We start from the raw sequence: 17,315 nt of genomic DNA, 5'->3' as shown, positions 1-17,315 counted from the left end.
AATTGTATATCTCATTTCAACATGTTTATTTCTCTTAGCTCACAGACCTTGTAAGAACAAGTGAAAATATTTCCACTTAAATCTATTTGTCCACTTATATATCCAAAATCTTAAAATGTAGCATATTCCTAATGTGCAATAACGTCGTTTTAAATAATGTCAAACCTATAGTCAAGGCTATGGTTTTTCCTGTGGTCATGTATGGATGTGAGAGTTGGACTGTGAAGAAGGCTGAGCACCGAAGAATTGATGCTTTTGAACTGTGGTGTTGGAGAAGACTCTTGAGAGTCCCTTGGACTGCAAGGAGATCCAACCAGTCCATTCTGAAGGAGATCAGCCCTGGGATTTCTTTGGAAGGAATGATGCTAAAGCTGAAACTCCAGTACTTTGGCCACCTCAGGTGAAGAGTTGACTCATTGGAAAAGATTCTGATGCTGGGAGGGATTGGGGGCAGGAGGAGAAGGGGGCGACTGAGGATGAGATGGCTGGATGGCATCACTGACTCGATGGACGTGAGTCTGAGTGAACTCTGGGAGTTGGTGATGGACAGGGAGGCCTGGCGTGCTGCGATTCATGGGGTCACAAAGAGTCGGACACGACTGAGTGACTGAACTGAACTGAACTGATAGACATTTCCAGAGAGCACAACTCTATCAAATTATATATTTTAAATTTTTTGTATTTTCAATTTAAAACCCTTTATATACTATTAAAGGTTGCTCTCCACTTGCAGTCATTATACAGTGTTGGCCCTGTCCCCGCGTTGTGCACTACATCCTCGTACTGTACATCTTAACGCCCAGTAGTTTGTGCCTCCGGCCCCCACCCCAACATGGCCTCTCTCCTTCTCCCCGCCCCATTGGTAATCACTAGTTTGTTCTCCGTATCTGTGAGTCTACTGTTTGATATTTTCACTAGTTTGTTGTATATTTTAGGTTCCACATGTAAGTGATATGAGACAGTAATTCTCTTTCCTCTGTTCATGAAATTCTCCAGGCAAGAATCCTGGAGTGGGTTGCCATGCCCTCCTCCAGGGGATCTTCCCAACCCAGGGATCAAACCTGTGTCTCTCTCGTCTCCTGCACTGGCAGATGGCCTATTCACCACCAGCACCACCCAGGAGCACATGATGCCCTCCGAGTCTATCCATATCGCTGCCAATGGCACAGTTCCTCTCTTTTCATGGCTAAGAAGTATTCCACTGTATATACCACGTCCTCCTTATTCATTCCTCTGTTGATGGACTCTTAGATTGCTTCCATATCGTGGCAATTATAAACAATGCGGCTGGGAACACTGGGGTGAATGCATCTTTTTGAATTAGCGTATTTGCTTTATTATTATTATTATTATATGCCCAGGAGTGGGATCGCTGGGTCCTATGGTAGTTCTATTTTCTGTTTTTAGAGGAACTTTCATATTGTTCTCCACAGCAGCTACACAAATGTACATTCCCACGAACAGAGCAGTAGGCTTCCCTTTTCTCCAAACCTTCCCCAGCATTTATCGGTTACGTTCTTTTTGATGATGGCCATTCTGACAGGTCTGAGGTGATAATCTTGGTTTTGCTTTGCTTTTCCCTGAGGGTGAGGATGCTGAGCATCTTTTCCGTGTGCCTGTTGGCCGTTGCGTGTCCTCCTTGTTGAAATGTCTATTCAGTTCTTCTGCTCATTTCTTCATTGGATTTTTTAGATTTTTTTTTTAATATTAAGTTGTATGAGATGTTTATATGTGTGGGATATTAGCTTCTTAGATGTCACATCAATTGCAAATATCCCCCCCCCATTGAGTAGGTTGTCTTTTCATTTTGTCAGTGGTTTCCTTTGCTGTGCAAGAGCTTAGAAGTTTAATTAGGTCCCATCCATTTGTTTTTGCTTTTATTTTCTTTAGGCGACAGATCCAAAAAATATTGCTGTGATTTGTGTGAAAGAGTGTTCTGCCTAAATTTTCCTCTAGGCGTTTCATAGTATTGGGTCTTACACTTAGGTTTGTAATCTACTTTGAGTTTTTTACATTTTTACCACCTCTCACATATAGTTCTGGCCTAGCAACCCCAAACAAAAACTTCCTCTGCTGCAAAGAACTTTTGTATCACTGGAAGGCTGAACACTCTTACCTCCTTTCAGTGATAACTGAATGGGTTGAGCACCCACCATGCATTAGAGATCACCCTAACCCTTTACATAACTGTCCCACACATCCCTGTGAGTTAATTTTGTTTTCTATAGAGGGTATGATGTAAAAAGTCAACTCATTGGAAAAGACCTTAGGAAAAGGAGAAAAGACGCTAGGAAAGATTGAGGGCAAGAAGAAAAGGGGGAAAGAGGATGCGATGGTTGGATGACATCATCAACTCAGTGGATGTGAGTTTGAGCAAACTCCGGGAGATAGTGGAGGCAGGGAAGCCTGGTGTGCTGTAATCCATGGGGTCACAAAGAGCTGGACACGACCAAGCAATTGAACAGCAATAGCAATAGAGGGCAGAGGGAGGGGAAGTAACTTGAACAAGTTCCCGCAGGTGTGCGGTGGAGCTGATGTGAACTTAAGCAACCTCAGAACAGAGGTGTTCCACCCCCTCCCAGAGCCAGACCAGTAGACTCAGCCATGCCTTGGGGGCAAGCGCCCCCAGACCCTGAGAGAGCACAGGAAAACAGCAATAGGGTGGTGGCCATAGACAGCAGGGGCTTTCAGCAGCTCTTTTTTATGTTCCACATAAAATTTAATTTGAACACTGCTTCTAGGCTTAAAAAAAATTTGAAAAAGTTTGAAAGAGCAAAAGAATTGTGTTTTCTCTGACAATTCTTGCTTATGCTACTATCTAGAGTGACTCCATGTAATTTTAAGTTGGGTTAAATTTAGGCAGCTGAATAGTTACAAATTATGTCTCTGAAAATAAACCACAATAATTATGTCAGCACAAAATGCCATTTTTTCCCTTTCCTGCATGCTCCTGTGAGACATGATAATATCCAGTTAGCAGCAAGCCTTTACATGAGATGTTATGGTCCTATTGTTTAGATCCAGAGGAATCAGCAATACGTAAACACTGGGGGCTTGAGTAGGTGGACTGTCTGGTCAAGCGAGCATCTTGGTTGGTTCAGCCTTCGAAGAAAGGTTTTTGCCTACAGAGTTTGAATCCGCTCTCCTGTCTTGGTACATCAAAGCCCAAATCCAGTGACTTTCCAGACATTGGACTCCTGGCCCCAAACATGACTCCTGTGTCCGGAACCAGTGGTGCCTGTGAAGGTTAGGGATTGAGGGACAGGAAGGCTGAGCCCAGGACATGGCCTGGCATTTCCTGATGCTGCTTTCTGTACTTGATCTAAGTGCCGGCTCCTCATGGCCTCATGAAGTGCTTCTAGCACAAAAGCAGAATTCCGTTTTAGGGCGTAAAAGCCTTTGGTTCAGTGATGAAGTCAGCCAAGTGTTTGTGCTTTGGTTTGATTTCTACACGACTAATTTCTGTTCACGGTCTCTGACCTTGAGCCGATGCCACGTGAGGATCAAGGGAAAGATAAGTAAATGGGGAAACAGACCCAGTCCTTTAGCAGCCCCGCCCACAGGAGGTCCGTGTCCTGCCCTATTTTCTACATCAGGACATAAACCGACACGTGGTGTAGTCTTAACCCTTCCACAGGAGACGGTGCTGGGAAGCCAAGGGGGAAGGGGAGGCTGGGGTCTTATTGGGAGGATCTTGGGGATGTAACAGACAGAGATGTCCTCCCAGTAATGCAACTCGGATGTGCGTGCGTGCGTGTGTGTGTTTCAGCTCAAAAGGAAAGTATTTCCATCTTAACGACAATGGTGGCTCAAATGGCGGAATTTCTAGAACAGAGAAAAGTTGGTTGTGCCACTGACACTCTGAGCAGGTTTTCCTCCATCACAGGAGGGCTTAGCTCCCAGCTGCAAACAAAGAGCTCATGTTTACTGCAAAAGAAACACACAGGCCCTATTTACCAAGAGGCTCTCCCTGAGGTATGTTGGCTCCACTTTCCCCTGGTGCTCACCCACGGTGGGTCCTCGGGTTGTGTTTTGGGTTGAACGGGCCCACAGCCCATTGAATCCCAATGGGGCTGTCCCAGGATCACCTGCTTCACTTGGTTCAAGTACTTTCTCTTAAGAAAAGTCCCTGGTGGGTCCCTGCTGGCTCAGTGGTACAGAATCCACCCGCTAATGCAGGGGACACATGTTCGGCTCCTGATCCAGGAAGAAATCACAGGTCTCAGGACAACGAGGCCCGTGCACCACGACTACTGAGCCTGTGCTCTGGAGCCTGGGAGCCGCAACTGCTGAACCCCATGCATCCTTTGCTTTTGCACCACAGCAGGAGAAGCCACAGGCTTCCCTGGGGGCTCAGACGGTAAAGCGTCCGCCTGCAATGCGGGAGACCTGGGTTCGATCCCTGGTTCGGGAAGATCCTCTAGAGAAGGAAATGGCAGCCCACTCCAGTACTCTTGCCTGGAAAATCCCATGGACAGAGGAACCTGGTGGGCTACAGTCCATGGGGTCGCAAAGAGTCGGACACGACTGAGCGACTTCATTTTCACTTTTGGGAGAAGCCACCACAGTGAGAAGCCCGTGCAGCAACTAGAGGGTAGCTCCCACTCGCTGCAGCTGGAGAAAAGCCTGCACAGCAACGAGCACAGTCACAAAGAAATAAACAGAAACCCCCCTGAAAGAAATGCCTCATGGTATTACCTTGAACAAACTCATCAACACAAGAAATATGACTTAATAACTAGAATGGGGCAAAGTTATTAAAGAAATCATTTCACCTGCTAAGTAGGAATATTATGATCCATAACACAATTTAAGAGAAACAAGAGAAGAAAAGCTAAGCACTTTTCAGGAATGTTGGTTAGATATAATCTTTTCGGAGAATTTTCCAGTCAGTGCTAAATAGTCCACTTGCAGATACAGTTGTGGGTGGTGAAGCTGGGGACAGATTCCCTTCTTGTGTTTAATGATTTGAGGGCGGCTTGTCCATCTAGTCAAGGCTATGGTTTTCCCAGTGGTCATGTACAGATGTGAGAGTTGGACTGTGAAGAAGGCTGAGCGCCGAAGAATTGACGCTTTTGAACTGTGGTGTTGGAGAAGACTCTTGAAAGTCCCTTGGACTGCAAGGAGATCCAACCAGTCCATTCTGAAGGAGATCAACCCTGGGATTTCTTTGGAAGGACTGATGCTAAAGCTGAAGCTCCAGGACTTTGGCCACCTCCTATGAAGAGTTGACTCATTGGAAAAGACTCTGATGCTGGGAGGGATTGGAGGCGGGAGGGATTGGAGGCAGGAGGGATTGGAGGCAGGTGGAGAAGGGGACGATAGAGGATGAGATGGCTGGATGGCATCACGGACCTGATGGGCGTGAGTCTGAGTAAACTCCGGGAGTTGGTGATGGACAGGGAGGCCTGGCATGCTGCGATTCATGGGGTCACAAAGAGTCGGACACGACTGAGCGACTGAACTGAACTGTCTGCATGAGGGTGCTCCCCTGGGAGGAGGTGGAGGGGAGGCAAGCTGGTTCCTGTCTTGTTCTCCTTCCTGTCTTCTTGCTGTTACTTTGTTTCTGTGGAAGCACAGCAGTCAGATGATAAACTACACACAGGAGATGTGATGGACACTTGTCTTTATGAGTGGCCAGAAAACAGGTTTCATTTTGGCCATCTCTTAGCCTGGTCATCTCCATGGTGTGAACTGAAGACCTTGGGTTCCTGTGATGTTGTCCCTTTGCTTCATGCCCCCACAGGCTGATGCCAACATCTGGGTCTCTCTCAGTGGGTTACTGGAACACATGTGATATAGTAAAAACATTCCAACGGGGTTACTGGTGGCCTGTGACTCAGGTTCTCCATCCTGTGTAATAGTGAAGGTCATGTCTGAATTAATACTCATAGTCCTCAGTGTTGCAGGAAGTTGCGCACCAGGTAAAAAGGTGTGAAAATGTGAAAGGGTTTCTCGACTGCCACACGACTTATAAATGTTATTTTACTCTTTTAAATGAACTGTGTTTTTAACTGAGTCAAGCTCATACTGGTCAAGTCGATGTTCCTGTAAACCTCCAACCAGACACATGTCGTTCTCTGTTCTGCAACTTTTCGTCTCTGTATGGAGGGAAGAGAGTTATACTCTTAAAGGCCAGAGCCTTGAGAATGGGCTGCCCTGTATATTTCACGCTAGAGGAGCATTCTTATGGCAAAAACCATAGCATACAAAGATTAAAGTAAAAGGCACAGCTCCAATATGGAGTCAGGTTTGTTCGTCCCTCTTACACGCTGACCTTGGGAGTGTCCGGCAGTCCTTGCATTAAAGGAATTTCATCACGTTCTTTCCTTTTTGACGAGGAAGAATAGGGACAGGAAGTTAAAGTCAACAGAGTGAGACTCCACTGAGAGAGAGGGATGGACAAGGAGATGGAGAGGGGGTCTAGCCTTTGCCACACCTCTGCCTCCTCCTCCCCATGGCCTCACCTGCTCCTCTCTCCTCTAGTTCCCAGATGCACTGTAGTTTTTCTTCTTTTCAAGTCATGATTCCACATCCTGCCAGAGAACAGAGTTGGGCCATAAAAGATAGACGCTGTGCCCACGTGAGCAGGAGGCCTGAGCCCCAGGGCAGTGGTGTGCAGCTCTGAAGCACGTTGAATTTCCTGCCTACATGGAGCTGTGTGCAACTGTGTGACAGCCTCCCTGGGATTGTTCCCACCAGGTGACAGACTCTAGGAGGTTTTCAGTCCTTTGGTGCAGAGACAAGCCTACTTTATTGACTTAAGTCATTTCCCAGCATTCTCAAGTTTTCATCAGGAACCCGCATTTCATAAGAATGCACCTTGCTTGGCCCATTCCATGCCTTTTCCATAAACGCTGTTTAACATCCAGTTGATAAGGGAAGAGTTCTATCAGTCAGAGTCCAAGTCCTACGGAGATGGCACTGCTAATGACTATTGCGTCTCTTGGGGCATATTTCCTACTGTGCTGGCACCTTGCTCCTGCTGGGATTTGTTGTTTTTGTTTGGTCACTTAAGTCATACCTGACTCTGCAACCCCATGAGCACAGCACACCAGGCTTCCCCGTCCTTCACCGTTTCCCAGAGTTTGCTTGGTTAGAGCCTTGTAATGTGGACTTTTTCAGCTTAGAGTCGTTTACCCCATTACTGTGAACCCCTTGAGGGGAGGGAACATGCCTTCACTTAGATTTTTGTTCCTAACTCCCAGAAATAATTTCAATTTGAAGTGAATTGAATAGAAATAGTGGCTATTAAAAGAATAGTTCAAAAATGTTTGAAAGTATATGCTAAAGAATTTCACTCAAAATAAATTATATAAAATATAAATAAATGATCTGAAACACCAAGTGCCATAATTATATGCAATTTGCCCAACTTATAAGAAGATCTCTTGTGGTTTGAAATTATCCTTCCTTTGATATTTTATGAATGTACCAATTTTAGGTGCAAAGCCCTGAATGGATAGAAATTTCACAAACAGATAATAAAAAATCTCTTTGAAATCTCCAAAATAGATGCTGGCATCTATAAAATTCAAAGGAGATTAATGATATCAGGACTGATGCTTAAGCTGAAACTATAATACTTTGGCCACCTGATGTGGAAAACTGACTCATTGGAAAAGACCCTGATGCTGGGAAAGATTGAAGGCAGGAGGAGAAGGGGACAACAGAGGATGAGATGGTTGGATGGCATCACTGACTCGATGGACATATAAGTCTGAGCAAGCTCCAGGAGTTGGTGATGAACAGGGAAGCCTGGCGTGCTGCAATCCATTGGGTCACAGAGTCAGACATGACTGAGCTACTGAACTGAACTGAACTGAATGGTATCAGGAAAAGCATGGTTTTTATCTGTCTTGGTAAAGGCAAGCAAGTTCCCCATTCACTGCATTTAACTGTGGTCTAAATAAAACATGTGATAAAAAGCCTTCTAATTATGTATGGATGTGAGAGTTGGACCATAAAGAAGGCTGAGCACCAAAGAATGGAAACTTTTGAACTGTGGTGCTGGAGAAGACTCTTGAGAGTCCCTTGGACAGCAAGAAGATCAAACCAGTCAATGCTGCTGCTAAGTCACTTCAGTCGTGTCCAACTCTGTGCGACCCCATAGACGGCAGCCCACCAGGCTCCCCCGTCCCTGGGAGAGCACTGGAATGCTCTTGCACAGGCAAGAACACTGGAGTGGGTTGCCATTTCCTTCTCCAATGAATGAAAGTGAAAGTGAAGTAGCTCAGTAAGTGTCCAACTCTTCATGACCCAGCCTTCCAGGCTCCTCTGTCCATGGTATTTTCCAGGCAAGAGTACTGAGTCAATCCTAAAGGCAATCAATCCTGAATATTTATTGGAAGGACTGATGCTGAAGCTGAAGCTCCAGTACTGCGGCCACCTGGTGTGAAAAGCCAACTCATTGGAAAAGACCCTGATGCTGGGAAAGGTTGAGGGTAAGAGGAGACGGGGCAGCAGAGGATGCAATGGTTGGATGGCATTACCAACTTGATGGACATGGGTTTGAGCAAACTCTAGGAGACAGTGAAAGACAGGGAAGCCTGGCGAGGTGCAGTCCATGGGGTTACAAAGAGTCAGACATGACTTAGTGACTGAACAACAAGGCTTGTGAAACATCAGGTCAAGTATTTGCTAAGTACTTACTATCCCTAACCAGTCAGTCGACATGCATTAATTAAATGCCTAACCCTGGTGCTCAGATGGTAAAGAATCTGCCAGTAATGCGGGAGATGCAAGTGCAGTCCCTGGGTTGGGGAGATCCCCTGGAGAAGGGAACGGCAACCCACTCCAGTATTCTGGCCTGGAGAATTCCATGGACAGAGGAACCTGATGGGTTACAGTCCATGGGTTGCAAACATGAGTGAGCTATTAATACACACAACAAAATGAAGATAAAGCATTTGGGGTAGGGAGGTAAGGTGGTCATGGTTGTATCAGGCTTCATTTGCTACTAACAGCATGTAAAAACAATAAATAATTGGAGTACAGTCGATTTACAACATTATGTTAGTTGCTGGTGTATGGAGAAGTGATTCCATTTTACACACACACACATATATATTCTTTTCCATACCATTTTTCATTCTGGTTTATTATAAGGTACTGAAAATAATTCCCTTTGCTATATAATAGGACCTTGTTGTTTATCCATTATATACATAATTATATCTATGTGTTATGTATATATATTATATATGTAATAGGCATATACATTATACATGTATAATACATATATATGTAATATATAATACATACATTATGTGTAATATATATAATATATGTATGTTTTCATCTGCTAGTCCCAGACTCTCAATCATCCCTCCCTCTTGGCAACCACAAGTCTGTTTTCTGTCTGTGGGTCTGTTTGTTTCATAGTTAAGTTCATTTGGGTCATATTTTAGACTCCATATGTAAAAGACATCATATATTTGTCTTTCTGTGTCTGACTCATTCCACTTCGCATGATAATCTCTTGGTGCATCTGTGTTGCGGCAAATGGCAGTATTCCATTTTTTCTTCTGGCTGGGTAGTATTCTATCGTGTATACATATGGTATCTTCTTTATCCTTTTGTCTATTGATAGACATTTAGATTGCTTCCGTGTCCTGGCTAACAATAGATAAGGAAGTCGCAAGATACCTAAGTGCTAAATTCTGTAGCGCAGATTAGGAAGGCATAGAGACTTTGAAGAGGGCTGGTCGAGGAAGAGCAGATGTCACGCTGGAGCTGGGTTATGAAGGATGAGCAGGGCTTGACAGGGAAGTAGGGAAGGACTCAGAAAAGTCCTCACTAGGGTAAGAGGGACAAGGAGGATGCCAGAGGCACTTGGAGTCAGAGCCTGGAACTCAAGAAGAGGGATGAATTCTTCAAATACAGAAGGAACATAGAGAGGAAAACGCCCTAAGGAAAGTGGTGTGAAGGAATCTTTGTTTGAAAGCAGAGACCAGGACATCGGTAGCAGAATAGCTACCAACATCGTTCATATCTGTTTTAGAGCCAATTCCTGTGGTTTATACTGCAGTAAGCACACCTTCCATGGGAGCGTCTTGACTGGCTGGCAGATACTGCTCCATTCTTTTGTGGGCATCAGCCCTAAGAGGTCCACTCTGACCCACCACTCAGAAGGGAATGGGTTCCAGCCGTTTCAGGAAATGTTTGACATCCTGTGCTCTGCTATGGGTGGTACCATCACACCTTCCACGGGGTAAGCACACGTGTGAAGGAGTACACTCAACAAAGAAGACTTGTCCGGAAATGTTCTGTTGTTCTTTTTCAATCGCTAAGTTATGCCTGTCTCTTTATGACCCCATGGACTGCAGCACACCAGACTCCCCTGTCCTTCACTATCTCCCAGAGTTTGCTCAAATTCGTGTCCTTTGAGTCAGTGATGCTATCTACCCTCTCATCCTCTGCCTCCCTCCTCTGCTTTTGCCTTCCATCTTTCCCAGCATCAGGGCCTTTTCCAGTGAGATATTCTGGAAGACAATAAACTTGTGCTACCTGAGTCACATTGCTATCCTCAGGATCCCTAGGAAGCAAAGAGGCAAGTTATAAAACAAGCTCATAATGCAACTAATTTATGCTAAAGACTATGTTATTTGCATATGGAATATATGCAGTGGTATTAATCAAAATCATACCTGACATTTTACAAACTCCAAGCGGTACCCTGGAAGTGATACAATGTTGACTCTGTTACAAAACCTACCAAGAGTCCACTGGCTTCCCCTCAGTAAAGCTGATCTGCTGACACTGGGTTGTGGTGGAGTTAAGTCCAGCATTCATGTTGCAGGTGCCAAGCTCGGAGAATGGGCACCTCATGCTCAAAAGACCCAAACTGCCCAGTGGCTTTCAGGGGAGGAGTTTTAAAGGCAAGGGGAGAAGGGGCCGCAGGGAGTGTAATCAGCTCTTGGAGAATCATCGGAGGGACTGGCATCAAGGTGAAGTTTCAAGCATCATCAGCCTTCTGGTGTTTCAGCCAGTCTAGGGTCTATGTTCTCACCATCACCAATTTTCATCTGGTGGGGCTCTGCTTCTGGTAAAAACAACTTAGGAATGTCTGTTGGTCCTTTACCTGTGTATTTCAGAGAACTCTGAGTTCAGTGATTCTGCTGGGTTGCGGGTTTATACTCTAAAATGTTACCAGTTCCCCAGCCCGACAGCCATTCTCTGTCTCTACATCTTTGTGCTCTTTGGTGTTAACTCCTGAGCCAGCCCTTTTGAGATCCTCAGGGAAGCCTGAGGCTAAAGCAAAAGCCTTTGCCTTCAAAGGACAGGGGCTTGTATTTGGGTTCAGCTCTGCCTATGGCCCCTCTGGTCATTCAGACATGCAGTCTTAGGAAGCTTCTGTGTGCTGAGCACTGCACTGGGCAAAACAGAGAGGAACTGGGAGAAAGTGACGATGACAGAGCTCCACGTGCGGCAGGCCATGCCCTGATATGCTGGCTGGTTTGTCTCTTCTAGCTTTGTTATAACATGCATTTATATTAATTTTATCCTGAATGCACGCATCAGGTATTCTGAAGACAGATTTCTCATGAAATACTTCGCAGTAAATAACCACTGTGTCAGCCTCCCATGTCCTGTCCTGCAGTGAGCTTTGGTGAGAGTTGGCAGGATTTTTTTCCTGCATGAATGAGTAATCAGGTACCCATAGACGAATAGCAAGCAAACATGATTTTTCTCTGTTTATACAGGGAAAGAAGAAATTGTTCTCCCCTCCTACAGTGTGGCCCCTCCTTGGAAATGTGGCCCCCTATTCCAACCCTTTGATGTGGAGATACCAAAGCCACAGTTGCCGGGTTTTATACATTTTGAGATTAAATACCTAAGAGATGGACTCTTGGCACCTGGGGCTTAACCCTGGCACTTAGCTGTATTGAACCATTTGGCTCTTCTGGAGAGAAAAGGGAAGTTGTATTACTTTTAGGAGCAGAACAATTAACTTCACAAACCGGCTCCAGACCTCAGTCCCATAGGTTGAGAAATAAGGCTCAGAGATTCAAAAATTTTAAGAGGTGAAGGTTTTACTGGAGCCCTGAGAACTCTGGGGAAGGTTTATTTCTCAAAAGTGATGTAAACAGTGCCAGTTAATCCCAGCATCTCTATGACGAAGCCCTTATGATGCCTCCAGCCCTGGTGTTGGCTCTTCTGGAGACTGTTCCTCAGCATCATCTCCTCTTCGGAAAGCAGAAGCATGAAATACAAGGAGGAGCCAGAGTTCTAAGTCATCACAGTCTGGCTGCAGCAGATTACGGACTTTACAAAGGCAACACCGTTAAAGAACCACAGAGCTGAGCGCAGACGCCAAACCTGCTGACTTTATATTTGGAGGCCTCACATTAACATTATAAGTTCCTAGCGCCCCTGGGGGGCATGTAAACACGAGCTAAGCAGATAGATCGTGGAAGTGACAGCTGTTTTTAGCGGAGTGTACATGTGTGAGTGTATTGTTAAGAGTTTACTTAGCTTTTTAAAAGCTCGATCTGTTCTTCAATAATTTCTGACATGAAAACAAAAGTTGAGAAGACACAAATCGTAATGCAGATGCCTCAGCCCTCATTTTAGCTGCAAATGGAATTAATGTGAACTTTCTTCACATTCTTTTTCTGCTGGAAGATTTGGGCAGGGGCTACTTCCAAAACTGGCCTCTCTGGTGGCTTATAGTGGTGAAGAATCTGTCTGCCATAGCTGGAGACATGGGTTCCATCCCGGATCTGGGAAGATCCCCTGGAGAAGGAAATGGTAACCCATTCCACTATTCTTGCCTGGGAATTCCCATGAACAGAGGAGCCTGGCAGGCTATAGTCCATGGGGTCACAAAGAGTCAGACATGACTTAGAGGCTGAGCAATAACAACAACTCCCAAGACCAGAACTGGACCCATAATGGGCAAACTGATCTTGCTCAGGTGAATATTAGAAGAAAATTGGTAAACTGTTCTGATACACAAAAGACTTAGAAAGTGATCAGTGTTGTGGACATCTCTTAAATGTAAGCATCATGTAAAGAAAATCTGTGGCCATGATTATTATTCGCCTGTCAGAGAAAACCTTCAGTCCGTTATGTCAATTCCCTGTGGCTTGAAATAAGAAGATTCTTAAAGGGGCTGGAATGGGAGTGATTAGTCAATATCTGAAGGCAGCTCTATCCTTATAGCTAACATTGAAGGAGACCTATCGTCTCAACTGACTTAGGCTCCAAATGACCTAGAATCTGGGAGTCTTTCTGTTTCTTATAAGCCAGAGATAAATCAGTGGAACAAAGCAGCTTATTTTCTTACCCAGAAGTTATTCGCTTTCTGCCTACATGGATCATTCCAGTAGCTAATGTTTTCTTTGGGGAGAATTTGGCCAGTAATTATGTTATCAGTAATGACTAATTCAGTGATCACCAATGGCCCTTGATGTCCATTCAGTTTCATTTGCTTGGGTCTGGAGAGAACAGATACACTCAGAGTGTCTTGGTTAATAAATATTAATGTAGAGGAATTTTAATCCATTATTTATTTCTCAGCATCTGCATAATGCCCTCTCAGGTAAAAGTAATAAAAGCTTCACAGCCTTTGCAGTTTAACAAAATTTCCAAGCAGAAATGCAGTGAAAGCAGGATAGAAGCTAGCCAGAGGAGGGCACCGACTTTTTTTTTTTTTTTTAGTTTTTAATTTATATTGAAGTGGGCTTCCTTGATGCCTCCAAGGAAGAATCCACTGCAATGCGGGAGACCTGGGTTCAATCCCTGGGTTGGAAAGATCCCCTGGAGGAGGGCTTGGCAACCCACTCCAGCATTCTTGCCTGGAGAATCACAGGGACAGAGCAGCCTGGCGGGCTACAGTCCATGGGGTCACAAAGAGTCAGACACAACTGAGGAACTAAGCATATAGTTGATTTACAATGTTAACAAAGTATAGACTCACAGGTACAGCAAAGTGATTTAGTTATACATATACCTATCTATTCTTTATTGAATATTTTCCCATATAGATTATTACAGAATTTTGAGTAGAGTTCCTTGTGCTATGCAGCACATGCCTGCTCAGTCATGTCTGACTCTTTGCAACCCCATGGACTGTAGCCTGCCAGGCTCCTCTGTCCATGGGATTATCCCAGCAAGAATACTGGAGGGGGTTGCCATTTCCTCCTCCAGGGGACCTTCCCGATCCAGAGATGGAACTTGTGTCTGCTGATGCTCCTGCATTGGCAGGCTAGTTCTTTGCCACTGAGGCAGCTGGGAAGCCCTGTGCTATACAATAAGTCCTTGTTAATTGTCTATTTTATATGTGGTAGTGTGTCTATATTAATCCCAATTTATCCCTGCCCTCATAAATCCCTGATTGATCCCTGCCCCCTTTCCTCTTTGGTAAACTTGTTTGTTTTCTAAGTCTGAGCATCTGTTTCTAATTTGGGAATAAGTTCATTTGTGTCACTTTTTAATTCCATATATAAGTGATAGAGCTTCCCTGTTGGCTCAGATGGTAAAGAATCTGCTTGCAATGTGGGAGATCTGGGTTCGATTCCCAGGTTGGGAAGATAACCTGGAGGAGAGCCTGGAACCCTCTCTAGTTTTCTTGCCTGGAGAATCCCCATGGACAGAGGAGCCTCGGGGCTTACAGTTCACGGGGTCACAAAGAGTCAGACACAACTGAGTGACTAAGCAAATATGAGTGATAGCCTATGATATTTATCTCTGTCTGACTTCACTTAGTGCAGTAATCTGTAGGCCCACCCATTTTGCTTCAGATTACATCATTTTTATGGCTGTGCGATATTCTATTGTGCATTTGTACCACGTCTTTATCCATTCCTCTGTGGATGGACATTTAGGTTGCTTCCACCTCTTGGCTATTGTAATTAGGGCTATTTAACTATAAGACTGAGACTTTCAAGTCTCAGAAATCCATCCCACTTTCGTAATGTGTCCTGCAGAAAAAGACCCAATCTATTTTGGTGAGTAGATATTCCTTCTTTCTTACTCCCCCTGAGCAGTGCCATGGGAAAGAGACGTTCCCATGCTCATCTAAGCCCTGAAATTAATGGAACATTCCAGAAACATTTCTGCATTAATATTAAAATAACATAAAAGAAACAAAAGGAACCACTGAACCAGGGTTCAAGGTCATCTGTAGGTCAAATGGACTTGTAGAGATTTTGATGTAGAATAAATTTACAGAGAATGTAAGTCCCGCAAACCCAGGGATGATGTCTGTTTGGAACATTGATGTGTTCAGAGCTCTGAAGATAGTGCCAAGCATTTGATAGTGAGCGAAGTCGCTCAGTCGCGTCTGACTCTTTGCGACCCCATGGACTGTAGCCCACCAGGCTCCTCCCTCCATGGGATTCTCCAGGCAAGAGTACTGAAGTGGGTTGCCATTTCCTTCTCCAGGGGATCTTCCTGACCCAAGGATCAAACCCGGGTCTCCTGAACTCCAGGCAGACGCTTTAACCTCTGAGCCACCAGGGAAGCCCCAAGCATGTGATAGGCACCTAGTGAATACTCGTTCAATAGCTGAACCTTCTGTATCCATGGGACAGGACTGTTCATGTCCCTCTGTGAGTTTCTTCAACATAAGGGCAATTGGAGGTGGCATCTCAAATGCTTGACTAGGTGGAGCATATTTTCAAAAAATTGTTCCTGTCAAAATTCATCTCTTAAAGGCCATAACTAGAAACAAGAAAATTACAAACTAAGAAAGCTCATCAGTAAAGGCAAACATACAGGAAGTCTAGGAAATTAGCCATACACAAATGTGACATCAAAGCCAGGAATCATGAGAGATGGAGAGTACAAATGCAGGGCCTTGAAAATGCATTTGAACTTAAGAGATCAGCAACTTAAACCAATCATGTATATAGACTGCTATACCAAACCTTCAAACTGTGGTGCTGGAGAAGACTCTTGAGAGTCCCTTTGACTGCAGGGAAATCAAACCAGTCAATCCTGAAGGAAATCAACCCTGAATATTCATTGGAAGGACTGTTGCTGAAGCTGAAGCTCCAATACTTTGGCCACCTGATGCAAAGACTCAACTCATTGGAAAAGACCCTGATGCTGGGAAAGATTGAAGGCAGGAGAAGGGGATGACAGAGGGTGAGATGGTTAGATAGCATCACTGACTCAATGGACATGAATCTGAGCAAACTCTGGGACATAGTGGGGGACAGAAGAGCCTGGTGGTGCTACAATCCATGAGATCGCAAAGAGTTGAACACAACTTAGCAACTGAGCACCAACAACAGTACCATACCTCATGGTAACCACACCCCAAAACCTATAACACACACAACAAAGAAAAAGGAACCAGAATACAACACTAAAGATTGTTACCAAATCACAAGAGAACAAAAGAGGAAAAGAAAGAGAGACCTACAAGAACAAATTCAAAACAATGAACAAAATGGCAATAAGAACATACATATTGATAATTACCTTAAATGTAAATGAATTAAATGTTCCAACCCAAAGACGTAGATAGACTGATTGAATGGATACAAAAAGTCATCCCTTAAAAATGATTAAAACTTATTTCTGCCTGGCTTCTGTATATAACATTATTTAGTATGTGGCCAAGTTAGTTTTTTAAGTAGTAGGGTAAAAAAATGGAATATTAATAAATAGCCTTAAAAACTGGCTAATCATTGACAAAGAAAAAGCTCAATCTCTGCCTTGTTTTTTACATGAAAATAAAGCGTGGAAGGGTCAGATGTTAAAATGTGAAATAAATGCAACCAGAGCACACGCATTGATGATATATGTGTAATCTTGATTGTCTAACTGAGTCCGAATCATATTATCTAGCTTCCTCTCCTAACAAAAAGCCAGAAAATACAAAAAAAAGAGAGGAAGATTAATACATCAGAGCATGAAAATGTTTTGAATTTCTGTAGAGAAAAGCTACAATATACAAGGTTAAACGTGAATGTCAACCTGTGAGAAAATTTATGCTTCACATTTTCAATCCATCATCAATTTCACTATGTTCATATAAATCAATTAAGTAATAAAAGATGACTTTGCCAGGTAGAAAGTAGGCAACAAGCACAGGTGGGCAGTTCCTCCTAGAATAACAAACGGTGGGTAAATATTTCATTTTTCTTTTATTCGTGGCAGGGCTGAAAATTGCAATAACAATAGCTTGCCTCTTGATTAGCAATTATCTTGAAAGAGTGACAAAATCCAGCATTGACAAAGAGGGGTGAACACATGCCTACACAAACTGGGAGCATAAACAGTCTTTCTAAAGTATGTGATAGCTGATAACATTTTGAATGGTTATACGGTGGTTCATATACGCACACCGACACATCCTC

The sequence above is a fragment of the Oryx dammah genome, unplaced genomic scaffold (genome assembly GCF_014754425.2).
Source record: "Oryx dammah isolate SB20612 unplaced genomic scaffold, SCBI_Odam_1.1 HiC_scaffold_18, whole genome shotgun sequence".
Classification (NCBI taxonomy): Eukaryota; Metazoa; Chordata; class Mammalia; order Artiodactyla; family Bovidae; genus Oryx; species Oryx dammah.
Note: the sequence above shows the minus strand (reverse complement) of the source record.